The sequence below is a fragment of the Hippopotamus amphibius genome, chromosome 7, assembly GCF_030028045.1.
Source record: "Hippopotamus amphibius kiboko isolate mHipAmp2 chromosome 7, mHipAmp2.hap2, whole genome shotgun sequence".
Taxonomy (NCBI): Eukaryota; Metazoa; Chordata; class Mammalia; order Artiodactyla; family Hippopotamidae; genus Hippopotamus; species Hippopotamus amphibius.
Genome location: NC_080192.1, coordinates 51,283,210 through 51,299,152, shown reverse-complemented (window position 1 = coordinate 51,299,152; position 15,943 = coordinate 51,283,210). Strand labels below are relative to the sequence as shown.

The 15,943-nt window shown below is 41.0% G+C and overlaps 1 protein-coding gene across 1 annotated transcript in view; it reads left to right on the top strand.

Moving 5' to 3' along the window:
• Positions 1 to 3,903: 3,903 nt before the first annotated feature.
• MSRB3 (methionine sulfoxide reductase B3) overlaps positions 3,904 to 15,943 on the top strand; it is a 165,502-nt gene continuing 153,462 nt past the window's right edge. The window contains exon 1 of the mRNA XM_057741772.1: positions 3,904 to 4,043. The gene's annotated coding sequence lies outside the window, so the exon portion shown is untranslated. The remainder of the gene's footprint in view (positions 4,044 to 15,943) is intronic.

Below are 15,943 nucleotides of genomic sequence, written 5' to 3'. Positions count from 1 at the left end.
GAGTGCTTGTCATTTTAAGTGCGTTTGGTGACTGGGGGCTGGCAGGGTGTCATGCAAGTGGAAATCCTTTTCTCAGCACCGGAGAGAAAATGTTAGGTGTCTCTCTCAGCCAGTCAGCACTGACTCTATGTCCCTCATGTTGTTGAGAAAAGTTCTCCTCAACTCTCTTCCCACTCCAGCACCCTGAGGCATGGGGGCATGTTTCCATCAGTATAGAACAGTGTTCTCAGCAGGCGTGAGAGTGACAACATTCTACTTCTAAGGATAGGAAAGCAGAACTTTGGGAGTTTGTATTGAGTGCAGTTAGAAAAACTTTCTTCTGGAGAATCTGTTACATCCTCCTAAGAGGTAATTCCCTTACTTTCCAATTGATCATTATTGGTTTAGAACAATGGCACTTGATAAATGTCCACTGAATTGAAGTACTAACTTAGGGTTTCTCACCCTGCCTGAGGACTTCTGAGTAGTATCTAGTCCGAATTTGTCCGTCCTTCTGTTTGCAGTTGTTGGCATCTATCCAAGATGTTCCTTTGGGTATGTGGAGTGGGGGCTGTCTCAAAGCTTTGCGTAATGGCTGAGGGGATTTAATTAAAGAGTTGAGAATAGTATGTTGGAGAGATTGTATCTTGAATGCCTGCCATGCTTCCAGACTCCCTTTGAAAGAGACTGCCCCAACTGCAACCCCCTAAAAAGGCAGTCTGTTTCTTTAGTACAGGTGACCATGCTGTGTAGCATGTGAGCCTTCCATCCTAGCCACAGCTACAGAAATAGGAGAGGACATCTGGCTCAGAGGTAGCCAATCCACTGGCTGCTCAGTGGTTTATGAGATAACCTCATAAAGAACTTTCCCCAAGAGGGACAGTGGTGACAGAATCAAACTCTCCCCTCTGGGGTATTTGATTAGGAGCTATAGAGGAGAAGTGGCAGTGGGAGCAGGAATGGAAAGATCTGTGGTTGTGGAACTTGAATTTTGCCATGTTCTGAAGACATTTATGAGGGGTTGGGGCAGTGGTGTGGTGGGGCTGGCTCTTACGGCCCAAAAGCTGGTTGAGTGCATCTCTCCCCAACTTTGCCTCCAGAGACTCTGGTTGATGGGAGTATTGACACCCACATAAATTGGTTTTTGTTACAATTCAGGTCTCCTTCCTCCAGATCTCTTTGTTAACTATTTACTAGCATACTACTGGGTTAGGGGACGGGATGGTATATAGGAAGCAGAAGAAACAGTTACTTCCTCTGGGTCCTTTGTCTTAAAAATAAACACTGTTTAAGATATGCTAACATGATTGTTATTAAGATTATAATAACAATGACAAAGAAAACATTGTGAAATATATGATTTAAACTACAAAACTCATAGGGATGTGGTCAGAGGATAGTAGCTTTCCTGTTTCTAGTACCCATCAAAGGCACAGGCCCACACCCCCAGGCCCACAAAGGATGACCTGACAAGCCGGTTAAGTCTCTGGTCTTATTTCCACATGTATTCTTTACCCCTATTACTTGAGGTAACCTGAGTGCACACCAGTTACTTAAAACCACAGGAGCCCAATGAATACAGTTTTTGAATACCCTGTTTTTTTGTTTGTTTTGCTTTTTTAATGTAGAGAAAATGGAGCAGATTAGTATAGTAAAAATATATGTGGACTTTAAAATGAGATTTTAATTCCAATACTACTTTACCCCTTCCCAGTAGCATAATTTACTTATCTATGCCTCTCCTTAGCTGTAAAATAGGGATTAAAAAAATAAAAAGCTCAAAGATATTTGGGAGAATTAAATGAAATACCATGTGTAAAACAACTAGCACAGTGTCTGGCACTTACTATGGACTCAGTAACTTGTTTATTTTCTCTCCTCTTTAGCATATTTATTCAACCTTTAGAATAGCTGCTGGTATTGCTGTCAAGTCAGCAGTTGATACAATTAATTAACCCTCCACTTATATTAAAAAGCAGTGGTATACTGCATTCTTTGTAATTTTATGTTTTTGTACTTAAGGTCAACTAAAATATTTTAAATATAGCCAAAATTATTACAATCCTTGGAGACAAGCTTTTCTCTACACTGAGGGAGCTCCTATATGTCAGTCTACAAATGACTGTGCTCATTTTACTTTTATTTTCAAACAAACATTTAAACTATGAACAAAGAATTATACTACATGTTGTGGGGGAAATAAGAAAAAGTGAAAAAGAAAAGCGCTTATGTAATACAAAATATACGAAAAGGAGGAAAGGGAAGGAATACTTAGAGAGTTTCCTGAATACTCCCTTTTAGATACCCAGCTTCTAGATACTTAAATTGAATAATAATGCCATGTATCTTTTAAATCCCTAATTTACTGTATTACAGTTTACTTACTATTAGTTTACTTAGGTCATCTGCCCTTTGTCTCATTATCACTGTTAGTACATTGAGGGTGAAATTTGCCCATTTGCCAGGGATAATTCATGGGATGTGGTGTTTCTCAGTACCAGATGATTTAAGGGGAACCACTTGCAAATGGACTAGTTTTTGGCATATGGGCCTTAATACTTTGCCAGAATTGAATTAGTTTTGAAATAAAGTTTCTGATTTTCAAAAATAGCATTTTCAAACAGTGTGATGTACAAATTACCATACTTTAGGTCATGTTAGAATAATCCACACTCTAAATCTGTTTGACTTTTACCCCTTAAGTATTTTGCATCAATGAATCATTTCTGTAGCATCTTAAAATGGTCATAAGTAATTATATAACATCCTGCATCTCCAGGCCCTGTCCCATTAGTGCCAGGGAAGAAAAAACAACACAGTAATTAGACATAATTATGTCCTCTTGAAAAGCTAAGGGTCACTTGGCCTTGATTACTAGAGGAGTTATCGGTGCCAAAGAAAAGTCAGGCAACTATTGGTTTAGGCCTGTAATTAAACATCTGGGACTGACATTTTTGGTCGTCAGAGGTAGAACCTTTTGAATAAATTTCACCACTGCCCTTCAGATAAGCTACAAGAAATACAAAACTAGTGTAAGGGGGATGAAGAGAGGCTGGAGGTGAAAAGAATGACTGATCTAAATAAACATCAGCATTTAGCTAGTGTGAAAAACTATTGTCACTAAGCCTGCCTCAACTCCGTATATGGTGTTCAAACATAAGTTTGGGGAGAGCCCTTTGTAACTTTGGCTAAGCAAGGGTGCGCGCCCGCGTGCGCGCGCGCACACACACACACACACACATCCCCCTCCACCACTCCCCTCCGCCCCCCACACACATATACACACCTAGTGTAAAGGGCCCACTCACCTGGAATGCAGGGGGGTATTTTATGTATTGTAATGCCTGTTCGTGTCGTATAGGATGGCTCACCTAAGCGTGAACATAATTGGCAGTGCCCCTCCAGCCTCATCTTCACACACTCAAGAGAAGCACTTGCCAGATATTTTTATCCACTTACTCCCAAAGCTCCCAGTTGGTTAGGGGCATCGCCAAGAGTCTTCTCAAACCCCTTAAATGTCTTCCCGCGGGTCCCTGGCTCGCTGTCGGGTCTCCTGCCGATGGTTCCTCTCTTCTCTACCCCTTCAGGGGTCTTAGGCGGGACCCGTGGGTGGGATGCTCCGCTCTGCTCTTGGGCCCCAACACTGGAAAGGAATGCCCTCTGGCAGAGGGATTCCACCTCCCGGTCGCGCCCGGCAGCCGGCGGCCTTGGGGCGGCAGCGGAGGAGGAAGAGGATTCGGAGGAGGAGGGAGTTGGCGGCCGCCGAGGCCCGGGCAGCGGGCCCCGTCCGTGGCGGGCGCGCTCCGCGGTCCTCCCTCGCTCGTCTCCTATGCTCATATTTGGACTCGGCTGCCCGTGCCCAGGAATTTCCCGTCATGCCTCCCGCCGCCCCGTCCGTCGCCCGGAGCCGGGGAGGAAGGGAGGGAGGCTCGGACAGCGGCGGCGGCGGCGCCTCCCTGGCACTTACATGAGCCCGCGGCGGACCCTCCCGCGCCCCCTCTCGCTCTGCCTCTACCTCAGCCTCTGCCTGGCCGCGGCCGCGGCCCGGGGAGCCGCGCAGTCGGGTGAGTTTGGGGCGCCCTCCTGGCCCCGCCCCTCCCCTCACGCCCGGACCCTGGCGAGTTGAGGTGTGACCGCGACCTCCGCTCCCCTGAGAACCCCGGCAGCGCCCCCTTCCGCCTCCCGCGGGGAGCCCCCGCCTCCTGAGCCGAGGAGGGCGCGGGCGGTGACGGGCGGATGGAAGCAGGTCAGGGCTGGCTTCGCCCCCGCCGACGGGAGGCGTCTGGCGGCGTCGCTGACACCTTATCCCGTCCCGGGAGCGAACCTGAGCCCGAGCGAGGCTCTCAGCCGACGCGGGCCCCTGAGGGAGGGGTGGCCGGGGAAGGGAGGGCGCGGGGCCCGGCGCGGGGGGCCCCCTCGGAGTCGTCTGCCCCGCGCGGGGCGGCCCCGCCGCTGCGGCCGCTCGCATAACGGGCACGGGCGCGTGGGAACGGCCGGCCAGGCCCGCGTCTCCCGCCGCGCGCGCGCGGGAGGGGCGTGGGGTGGCCGCGGCCGGGGCGGGGGGGTCCGCGACGAGGGCTGCGCCCAGCCGGCTCAGGCGCCCGCGGGCCCCGTTGGTGTCTAATAGGCCAAAACCGAACAAAACCCCGAGTTTTCCAGGTATCAGTTTTGTTTTTGAGCGGAAAAAAAGCATCGAGTCTGGTTTGTACGGTTCACCCTGGACTGTTTACAGCTATATGATCGAAAGATGCGATTCCTGCCTTATTTGGTTTATAAGCTTATTTGATATAAGCTATCAAGTGGGGATAATTTTGCAGTCTTAGGATGATTTTTAAGGATAGTTTTCTTTAAAGCATGTGGAAATTATCAGGACGGATTTTTAACAGGATTATTATAAGAAGTAATTATTTGAAAGTACAAATGTAGAGTTTAAGGTAAATGTGAAATTGCATGAACGTCTATATTTGTGATGAGTATCTAGTCGTCTTCGTTTTTAATTTTATCTGGAATGGAAGAACAGAAAATATAATTCCTCAGAGTTGAGATTTCTTAGGAAATTTTAGTTTGCTTTTGTTTTTGCCACCAGCAGACTAAACTGTCAGAATAAGATATGGCGAACAACTAGGACTTATAAATTAGTTGAAAGCTGATTCTACTAAGCATAGATTATATTCAGCACCCTCTGGTCTGTCGCCTCATGTTTCCATTTGCAGTGTTGGTTACAAAATAGATTTTTAAAAGATAGTTTTGTCTATAAAATAATCTTCAGGATTCATGTAATTTGTAAAATTGTCGATTCAGATTGATGGGAGATTTTTAAAATATTTAGTATGTGCAGTTTATCAATGTTCATTTAATAATATCAAGTTCATGTTTGCTTCTGATTAATACCGTTTTTCAAAAAGACCTACTTTTTAACGGATTTATATTTTAGGAGTAACTTTAATAGCACTTCTTGGGGAACACAACAGGTTCTATCTTCACATTTTATCAGCAGCCTTCTAAAATATACTGTGCTGCGCAATGAAGGGTAGATTGTACTGCCGGAGATTATATGCTGTTCTTTTTCCCCTCAATGATGTGTTGACTTACCTAATACTTGTGGTCAAGCAGCCCTTGAAGACCCAAATCCACAGTACTATGGCCCCTTGCCAGCAATTTTGAAAACCAAGTTTATATTTGGACCATTTAAACATTTATTCTTTTAATTTTGGTCCCAGCTGACATATAAATCTAATTTCTGGTGACTTTTATTAGGGCCCTATATGAATGTCTGAAATTTTTTTTATATTAAAATAAGCAGCTCTCTGCCATTTAGAATTTTGTCACAGTGCCTAAACTGCCTGTCTGCCAAGGTTGCAAGCATACAATATCATGCAGGTTTTGAATCAACACACAGTTTTTTTGGCTTTTAAAGGTGCTTGGTCTGATATCTTAACTGAAATAAGCCATTTGGTCAGAAATATTTACTGTTTTGCTAAACTTAAGTAGTGAGAATGTCCAAAAAATATCCTAACAGTAGTTTTCATAGATTTTTCTAATACAATTTTTCTTCTATAATTGGAAATAAATTTTCAACCATTAGAGCAACTTTAGGAAACAATGCTTTTTGGTTCTGTCATAAGCTGATCACAGTCCCTTTGATTTTTATCTCACCTGTGTTACTACAGTTAGGGATTTGGTTGATGAATTTGGTTTTGATATTTAGCTTCCTTCTCTGTAAAATGATGAAGTTGGACATAGTCTCCATGTCTCTTCCAGCTCCAGGATCCTGTGATATTGTTTTTGTTATATAATGTTTATATAATGCTGCAGATTGGTTCAAACTTCTGATTATCAATTCTGACTTATACATGTTTAAGTGGTCTACTTGTAGTCAGATCTGATGGGTGCGGATCCAGCTTTGGGGAGACTGGATCTGTCTCAGGAAAGTCTTGATACCTAGCATACAGGTATTCCTGGCACACAGACGCACACACCTGGACAGAGTTCCATGATATTAAGCTTCTGTTACTTTCTTCCCCTTATCTAATAGCAGAAAATACTAGTTATATCATAGGGTAAATAGTTAAGCCAGGCCCTAAGATGGTTTGGTATTTAGTTTTGCAATTTGAGTCTGGGTTAGGGATACCACTGGAGAGCATCCAAACCTTTGTGTGGTTGGGTGCTAATTACTTGGGGCATTCCAGACAAAATGCCCTACATTCAGTTCTGACCTTTTTATCATGCCTCAGAGGAGACTGAATTGGACCTACCCATCTGGTTTATTCAGAATTAAATTGGCTTTGGGTAGGAGGGTAATCAGATAGCTATTTAATTTACCTGTTGTTAGCATCTCTGATTGCCGTACAGATATCTCAAAGCTTTACCTTGAGTATTCCTATACTTTCTCCTTCCTGGGGATGATGGGTTTTCCTTTTAAAAATGCTCAGCACAATCCTGGATCCCTGTTCACATGCTTGTCTGTATAGCATACCGAAGTCATATTTATGGCTTTTAAGGAAATACAAATGAAAAGAAAGTATAGAAAAGGTAGATCAGTAATAAATCAACCGATTGACCTTATGAAGGATTTTGGTTATTGCCTCATTTAAGCTTCTGTTCCGAGTAACAGAAATGAACTTGAACTAGTTTTAGCAAAAAGAAAGACAGGAATTTGTTGGAAGCCAAGTGCACACAGATCTTATTAGGGACCAGGGACTGGAAAACCTGGAACTTCCTCTGTCTCTAGTCTTTGCCTTTCTTTGCTTCATTGCTCTCTCTTTGCTGACTATTTTTTTTCTCTTTTTGCCTGTGTTCACAGTTGTATGTGGCTGCTCAGCAGCTCTTGGGTATTTAGGTGTCCCTCAGTTCCAAGCACAGGGAGAGCCTCGATCCTGAATTCCTGAGAGAAAGAACCTGAGAGACATAGCTTGGGTCACATGGTTGATCTAGATTTTCTGTACGGTCTCTTCTAATTCTAGACTTCTTTGTACTATGCAAAGGGCATAGTATAAGGTGCAAAAACATTTACATGGTTTGAGTTTGCATTTTTAAATTTTATATTATGGGGTTATTAGTCCTTAAAATGTATGCATAATTTTCTCTCGGTTGCAGTGTGTGTGTAGAAGAGAGTGTCACCTTCAGTGGGACCCTAAGACATTAGAGCCGTTCATTCATACTGCCACAGGAATGCTGACGAGCCAGCCTCTGGGGAGTAAACTGAGCATAGCACCACATTCAGGAATTATAATGAAGCTTAGGGTCCCACTCAGTTGTGAAAATCCTGTTTAATAACAACTAATCTATCCTGCAGATAACCATCCGCATATTTTCAGGAATTCATTGAAGTAAAACACTGAGCTCAAATAGCTCTGAAGCTCTTAATTAATTAAAACTATGTAAGTGATCATTAGGGACCTTTAAAATAGTAATAGATTAGGGGCCCAGAGTTCATCCGTTTTTGTTGTTGTTTTTTCCTATTTCTTGCACTTCTAGCATTTTCCACCTCTACCTTTCCAGACTGTTTCTGCTGCCTGGAATACCTTTCTCTCATAACCTGTTGAAGTCCTTATGGCCTCTGTTGCATGGTATTTTGTGAAGCTTTCTTCGTCTCTTAGAATTTCTCATTTCCTTATGCTTCTAAGACATTTTGCACCTTGATTGGAGCACAGTTTTACCATCTTGCATTATAAAGTCCATATGCATTCATCTTCTTCACTGGCCTATAAGTTGTATGAGACCAATGAATCATCTCAAAGAACTCTGGTAAGCTGTTAGCATCCATTGTCCCAGGTATAATGCTTCCAGCTTTTCAGATGTTCTGAAGCTTTTATGGCCTCCTGCTTGTCACTACCCTTTTCTTTTGACATTGGAGCTGCTCTTCTTTGCCAGGGTTCTTGTCTGCTTTCTAAATTTTTACAGGTTTATCCATAAATACGCTTTCCTGTGTGAGAATCAGCTATATAGAATGATAGGATGTTTTCCTATGAATTGAGATGGCATGGGGAAAGAGAACATAGCAAACCCTTGTGGAAGGAAATCAACTTTTGTCAAGTACCCAATATTTACCAGATCAGATTGGGCAGGTAAAGAAAATAATTGGAGCATATATGAGGGGGAGTAGTGGGAAAATAAAGTATAAAGATGGAAATTTAGGTTTGGCCTAGAACACAGAAGGCTTTTAATGCTAGGCTAGGAAATTTGGACTGAGTTAGTAAGCTATGAGATTGAAATTTTTTTAGTCCTGGAAATGTCACAATCAGAGTTGAATTATCGGATATATTATCTAATAATTCAGAGGATGAATTGAATTGGGAAAGAAACCATTGGACTAATAAAGAAAAGTTCTAAGGGTTTTTGTTAGAGAATGAAGACCTAAACTAGGGTAGTGGCAATAGGATTGGAGAAGTGTTGCTGAAGTAAATTAGACAGAAAGAAACAATTAATTGGGTATGGGGAAAGAGAGGGATGAATAAAAGATGATGGTAAGATGTTAAGCCTGGGCAATTAGGAGACGTGAACTCAGAGCAAGTTTATAGGTGGAAGTAAAAAAAATAAGCTGTTTTAGGTCTATTGCATTTGAGGCACTGGAAGACTATTCACATGGAGATGTGTGGTAGAATTAGAAATGTGAGACTGTAACTTGGAAAGATTGGAGCAGGAGATAAAACATGTATGAGTAAGGAAAGTTAAAAATAAAGGGGAGAAGAAGCATTTATTGACTGGAGTAAGAGCAAGGGCACAGGAAAAGCATTATAAAGAAGATGTAGTTTGTTCTGGCTTTGAAAGATGCTCAGTCAGTATGTGGCGCTCTGTCCATGAGCTTTCCTTGTTTAGGGATATCGCATTTACTCCCTCCGCAATTAGTGGCTTGGAAACATTGAGCAAAGGATACTGCAGCCAGAATGACCTTCCTCAGCTGCAAAATTGTTGCCGCTGCTTCTTTGTTTAACCTCCTTCAGTGGCTTCTTAAGATAAGGGACTAATTCCTTAAAAGGCTTCATCATCTCCAAGCCTTGCTCCTCTGTGCTCTGGGCCTCCTACAAGTTGTTCACTTGGCCTTGAACACACGTTCTGCTCAGTCTCCTCCCAGTTCTTCCCTTTACTTTCCCCAAGAGTATGGAGCAGCCACGGTTCCCACCAGATGGAGGACTCTTTGGCTTTTTTGGTTTTTTGGGTTTTTTTGTTTTGTTTTGGTCCTTTATGGGCAATTTTTATTGCCATGGTCAGGTTCTTATCCATACAATAACTATTGACAAGTTCCTAATCTATAATAAAATAATTTATAATAAATCACATCCCTCCCCCTTTCTTACAGAATGCTTGGCTTCTCTTATCCCTTCAAGTGTCACCTGCAAGTTTCTTGAACACTTGAATTGGCCACCCTGGGCACTGTACCCTGACTCTGATGCTTGACTGTAACCTGGAGAAGCATTGTGACATGGCATTTGTATAGCCACTGTATACAAATCAGTACACAGTGACCCAGCTGTGTGCTGATTTGTAAACTGGGAGACAGTTTCTTGGTACCTCACTTCCTGAAGGAAAGTGGAGGGAATTTACTTCATTGAGAGGACTATTTGCACTGACTGTAGATGGAGGTTTGTAAAGTATGCAGATAACTGCAGGTGAAACAGAGAAAGAATGCTGGTAGAGGAAATGTGTTCTCAGGGCCTAGCTTCCTGACCAACATCTATCCTGATTCTAAGTTTCTAAAAATAGTACATTGTTCTAACACTTGTCTAAAGTGACATGTTTATGTTCAATATACAGGATTAAGAGTAATTTCTAACTCATTTTAAAAAAGGGACCCTCTCATATGCTAGTAGTTGTGCTTTTAGTAGCTGTTGACCGAGAAAATACTGACAAAAGCCACTGTAAAAATTTGAGTTTTTCTTTAAATGTAAAAGCATTATCATATGTTTGGAAGGTACGCATATGTGGAAATTATGACTCACAGAGTCTATAGACAACACTTGACTTCTTGCTTTTTGGATCCTTTCAGGGAGGTTCTGGTCACAACATTCAGCGACTCATCGTTGTCTCACTTTAAAATGTGGGGGAGTTCATTTCACAATTTGAGCCACAGCTGAACTTTTGCAATGACAGGAAAACTCCTTTTCAGCGTCTTTCAACAGCAATTGCCTGTCTTATGCCAGGCAATGTACTTTTATGCTAAGGCCGGGCTAGTATTTAGTCTCAGGGATTAAACATGAAACTTTTTAAAAATTGTATTTTCAGGTATATAAGCATCATTTTTAGGGCTATCGTGCTGTTATAAAGATGAAAATTAGTAGATGATTTGCATGCAAATACATATCTTCTGCAGTCTCTATTATGGCCATGGAATAACTGTCTTCTATTACTATAAATTACACAGTGAATTTTTATGGTTTGTTGGGTCAGTTATTTTATTTAAAGGCAAAAACAAAAATCCAAACAAAACAAAACCAACCAATCCTTCAGTACACGTTAAGGCAACACTGAAAATAAGCCCATGTTACATGTTAGAGTCCTTAAAAAACATCAGGACAGCCCTGTATAAATCTGAGAGCCCTGAATTTTACATTATCCCTACATTTCTCTTGGTTCTATTGTGTTTGCTTGTCAGAGAACCTGGGCTTGGTTGGGGTTGGGAGAGATCTATAGTGACTATTGTAGGGTGGATACTTCTTTTATCTTAGATTAGTAGTGTGAAGTAAGGAAAGGTAGGGCCACATCTTCCTGTACACAGTACAAGAGAATAGATAGGACAGTGGGTGAGGGACCACAAGTGGTCTTGGAGCTCTGGGCTCACAGTTGTTGAGAGTGAAAAAGACAAAGTGCATGCATTGTTGTCCTTATTCTTGATTTCTTGTGTGTCAATATGCCTTCTAGTCAGACCATCCTAAGGGGCTGGGAAGAGGATGAGTTGAAGGCAGAGGGTGTTTACCTATGTGCAAGATCAGTTGAAAAATTACAGGCTTATTAGCATATCTGCATTCTTGTGTATATATTCTTGTCACAAGGGAGTCAGCATAGCATTGGATAGCAACTTGGAAGACTGGGTTTCCTAGTCCTGTTCTTGCCTAAGGCATTTTAACTCCCCGTGCCTCAGTTTTCACATCTGCAAAATGAACGAATTCAGGTGGGTAATACCTGATGTTGCTTTTGCATTGAGATTCTGTAATCTATGGGTTGTCTAAAAGTCTTCAAAAGAAGCTTTCATAATTTTTAATGGAAGTGACATGATCAATAATTTATACAAAATTGTGTTCCCTTGTTATGTTTGGTTCAAGCTATCTATTTTGTGGAAGTAAATATAAAGGTTATTCTGAGACAAAGATCCTATGTTTGAACCTTGTATCCTAGTGTGCCCAGTAATTTGATCCATAAGCAAAGTTACATAACCCTTTTAAAGATTTAGTATTTATTTAGAGGATAGGTTACAGTGTATTAGAAGCATCATATTAACTATCCCATCTAAAGTAATGGCATTAAGCACGAGAAATTATGTTGGTTGTTCTAAGTGTACAGCTAAGAATTGCTTATTTAGGCTTGGAGATATATCTCAGATGGGAAAAGTCCTCTTTTATCAGGGTACACTGCCAGTGGAATTTGCCTTTGACCATCCTAGAAATATAGTTAACTCTTAAAACTAGTTAATTTGGTCTTATCATTAAAGAAGAAAATCTCTTCCATTGAGCTTTAAAGGAAAAAAAAACTTTACTAATTTGAGAGGTTAAAAAAAAGTATCTTCTCTTGCCTTTAAAATGTATTGGTAAACTTTTGCCCTTTTTATTATAAAATATTTCACATGCACAGAAAGAGTATATAACATCTATACAGAGTATAAAGAATAATTTCTAAAAGTCTGGGTACCCCCACTCAGCTTCAGGAGCAGAGTGTTGAAGCTGTGACTTTCACCAGTCCCATCTTCTCTTTACTTAGAAGTACTCACAGTCATGCATTTTGTCATTATCGCTTAACACAAATAATAACTGATAAGCTCTTGCTTTCTTTGTAAGTTTACCATAGATGTATCCCTACATATTTTGTTGTTTAGTTTTGCATGTTTTGGAGTGCTACATAAGTGGTATTATCTGCTGTATAACTTTCATAACTTGCTTTTTCCCCCATGACATGATATTTGTGTCATCCGTGTTGGTGTATATAACTCATTTTTTTAGAGATTAGCATTATCTATATGTTTTTCTTCCTTTTATTTATTTCTGCTTCTTGCACATTTATCTGTTAGGGTTCTTGTGTTTTCCTATGGATCAAATCTTTGTATTTTCTCCCACTGCTTTTATGCTTCACCATCCATATATCAAATAATAATGATGATGATGATAAATAGCAGATCCACACACGTTACCGTGTGGCAGGCACTAGTTTAAGTATTCACTGCTTACACATAGTAACTCATCGAATGCTCGTGGCCACTTTGTCAGGGAGGTACAGTATTGTGATGATAGCTCATATGTTAAGAGAGGGCCTGAGGCACGGAGACATTCCATCATTTGAATCCAGGCAGGCTGGCCCCAGAGTCCATGCTCTTCATCATCACACTGTTCTGACTCACTCCTTGTGTAGTCTTTTCTTTTAATTACATTTTTTCCCATTTAACTTTTTTAAGGTGTTAAAATGTTTCTGTGACATTCAAAAAAGAATGACGGTAGTGTGATGTTCGGATTGGTTCTCCCTTACGATACTAGTTACTTAAAGTCACGCCAGTTTAATTTATGGTGAGACCATGACTTTTTTTTATACAGGTGTGTGTTTTCTCCCAATTTTCTGGGATTTATTGTTACTTTTTCTTTTTTCTTTTCTTTTTAGAAGAAAAAAGTATGCCTTCTTCATTATCCTTCTAAAATTTTTCAATTTTTTACTTTTGGTGTGTGGTTTGGAATTGATTCCATTGATTCCCTGTGCTAATTTGGGCCAGTTTCTTCATATTTAGACAATGACATCCTCTTTTAAAAAATATGTGAGTGACCTTATACAAATTACTTAATCTTCCTGAGCCTTAGATTTCCCAAGTAAGCTGTTTTGTGAAGTATGATTATTTTAGTAATAAGACATATGTAATTGCTAATCAGAACGTCCTGTGTGTGTGATATAACCAAGTGTGAAATAACCAAGAGAGATCATGAGGGAAGATAATTAAAGGAAAGTTCTCGATAGTGATTAGAAATGCTGATTTTCCCCAGCCCCTTAAATTACAGAGCAATAAACTTTGGCATAGAGAGATGAAATCCTTTTGTAGCCTTGCTTTTTAATGTACTTTTGGTATGGCTGTACTTTTTTTCCTAAATTGATTAATTTCCTAATTAATTAATTTTTCTCTTATAGTCTGTGACTTTATGATGCCTTAAAGTTTTCCTAAGCTCTTGGATAATCTCCTAATATCCTTTATTTAAATATGCTCAGATTCCTCTCATCTTAAAAAACAAACAAAAAGCCTACTCAGCCTGTCATTTGCTGTGACCAAGTTGTTTTACAAGTTGTTCACATCCTTGCTGTCACTCTTTTTCTGCCATCCATCGAAAAATATGCATTGAGCACAGGTTACATGTCAGGCACTAACTCATCTTATCTCTGGAGATGCAGTATGAGCCAGAGAGACTAGGGCCTTTCATTTTTAGTTTGGAACCAGTGTGGCCTGTAGTAGAAAGAGGAAGAAGACCATTTTGTGGCAGGAGCAAGGGGGAGAATGGTTGGAGCTGAGGGCAAAGAGGAGAGCCAGATCACATGGGGCTTTTACACCATTGTGCTGTTGAGATATTATTCTATGTGATAGAAGCCATTAGGGGGTTTTAGGCAGGCAGTGATAAGATCTGATATGTATTTTAAAATAATCATTCTGGCTGCTGTGTAGAGAACAGATTACAGAGGCCAAATGTGGAAGCAGGTGACCATTTAGGGCTGGTTCAGTGGGCATTGATAATGGTTTAGATGAGGGTGCTGGTGGCAGGACTGATGGGTTGCTGATGGAATGGATACAGGCTCTAAGAAAATGAGAAGAACTGTCCAAGCTATTCCACTGAAACTGCTCTGATTGAACCCACTAATGGTGTAAACCCAATAGACTCAGTTTGGTCCCTATCTTCCTGACTTCAGAGCATTTGATACACTGACCACTCACTCCTAGAAATAGTCTTTTCTCTTAGCTTCTAACACGGTTATTGTTAGATATACGATCTTAGGCAGATTGATTAAATTATCTGTGTCTTAGCTTCTTCACTTACAGAATGGGGATAGTAGTGTTCGTATGACTAGCAACATGGGCCATTGTAACCGTTAGATGAGGCAGTATACGTGAGTTACTTAGCACAGAGCCTTCACAGAGTTAATTCGTAGTAAATGTTAACTAGCAATCTCATCATCACCATCCAGGTCTCATCATCATTGTCACTGTCGTGCTGGAGTGACACTCTCCTTGACCTCTGCCTTTGGCTACTGCTTCTTCTTGGTCTTCTTTGCTAGTTCTTTCTCTTCCAGCTCACCTCTGAATGTTGAGGTTTCTCTGACATTTTCTTTTCGCATTTCACACATTTTCTTAGGCAATCTTATTTACTCCATGGCTTCAGTTCCATTTGGTACATTAACTCCCCCCAAATGTACCCACAACCTAGTTCTGTACTTAAGCTACAGTCCTGTATTTCCACTTGCTTCTACATCATCTCCATTTGGTTGCCTGTGTGTACCTCCAACATGTTAAAAACTTTTTTTTTTTTTTTTTGCCCAAGCTTAAGTCTCCCACCTTGTTTCCTAGCTTAGTAAATGGTGTTACCATGTGCCCAGTTGCTTGAGCCAGAACTGGAGTCCTCTTAAGTACTTTTTTTCTTATCTCATGCCCTGTATCAATTATTTGCCTAGATTTCTACAATAGCTTCCCAACTAGTCTCACTATCTCAGTTCTGATGCCACCCCATTCATTTTCCACCTTTTAGTCATGGCAGTCTTTAAAATTCGAAGATCTGATAATGTTACTCTCCTTCAGCTACTTCTCTTTCTTTTTAGGACGAAGTTCCGAATTCTTATAATAGCTTCAAGAGTTGCTTCTGCCTACCTCGTCAGCCTCATCCTCTCCCCCATCTGTTCCTCACTTACACCTTCCAGCCACACTGCTCTTCTTTCATAACTTTAAATGGGTTATACTCACCCTTATCTCGGGGCTGTTGCTCATCTTTTTCTTTGGTACACTTCTTTCCTCATTGTTAATCTGGGCAATACAGTCTTATCCTTTATTCTTAGTTTAAATACTTCTACTTGCAGGAAGGCTTTCTTATGCCTCCCAAACTAGACTATTTCCCTCTGTTGTATAGGATCTTCATTCCTTTTTTGCCCCTCCTGATCTGTATTGCACTTGCTAATAATATCTTTCTTACAAATATGTAAGCTTCATGGTGGCAGGGACCGTGGCACCTTATGTCTCACTTTACTTTCAGCATCTATTTGTTAAATAGAGTAAGATATCAAATGCAGTGTGGACCTGCCC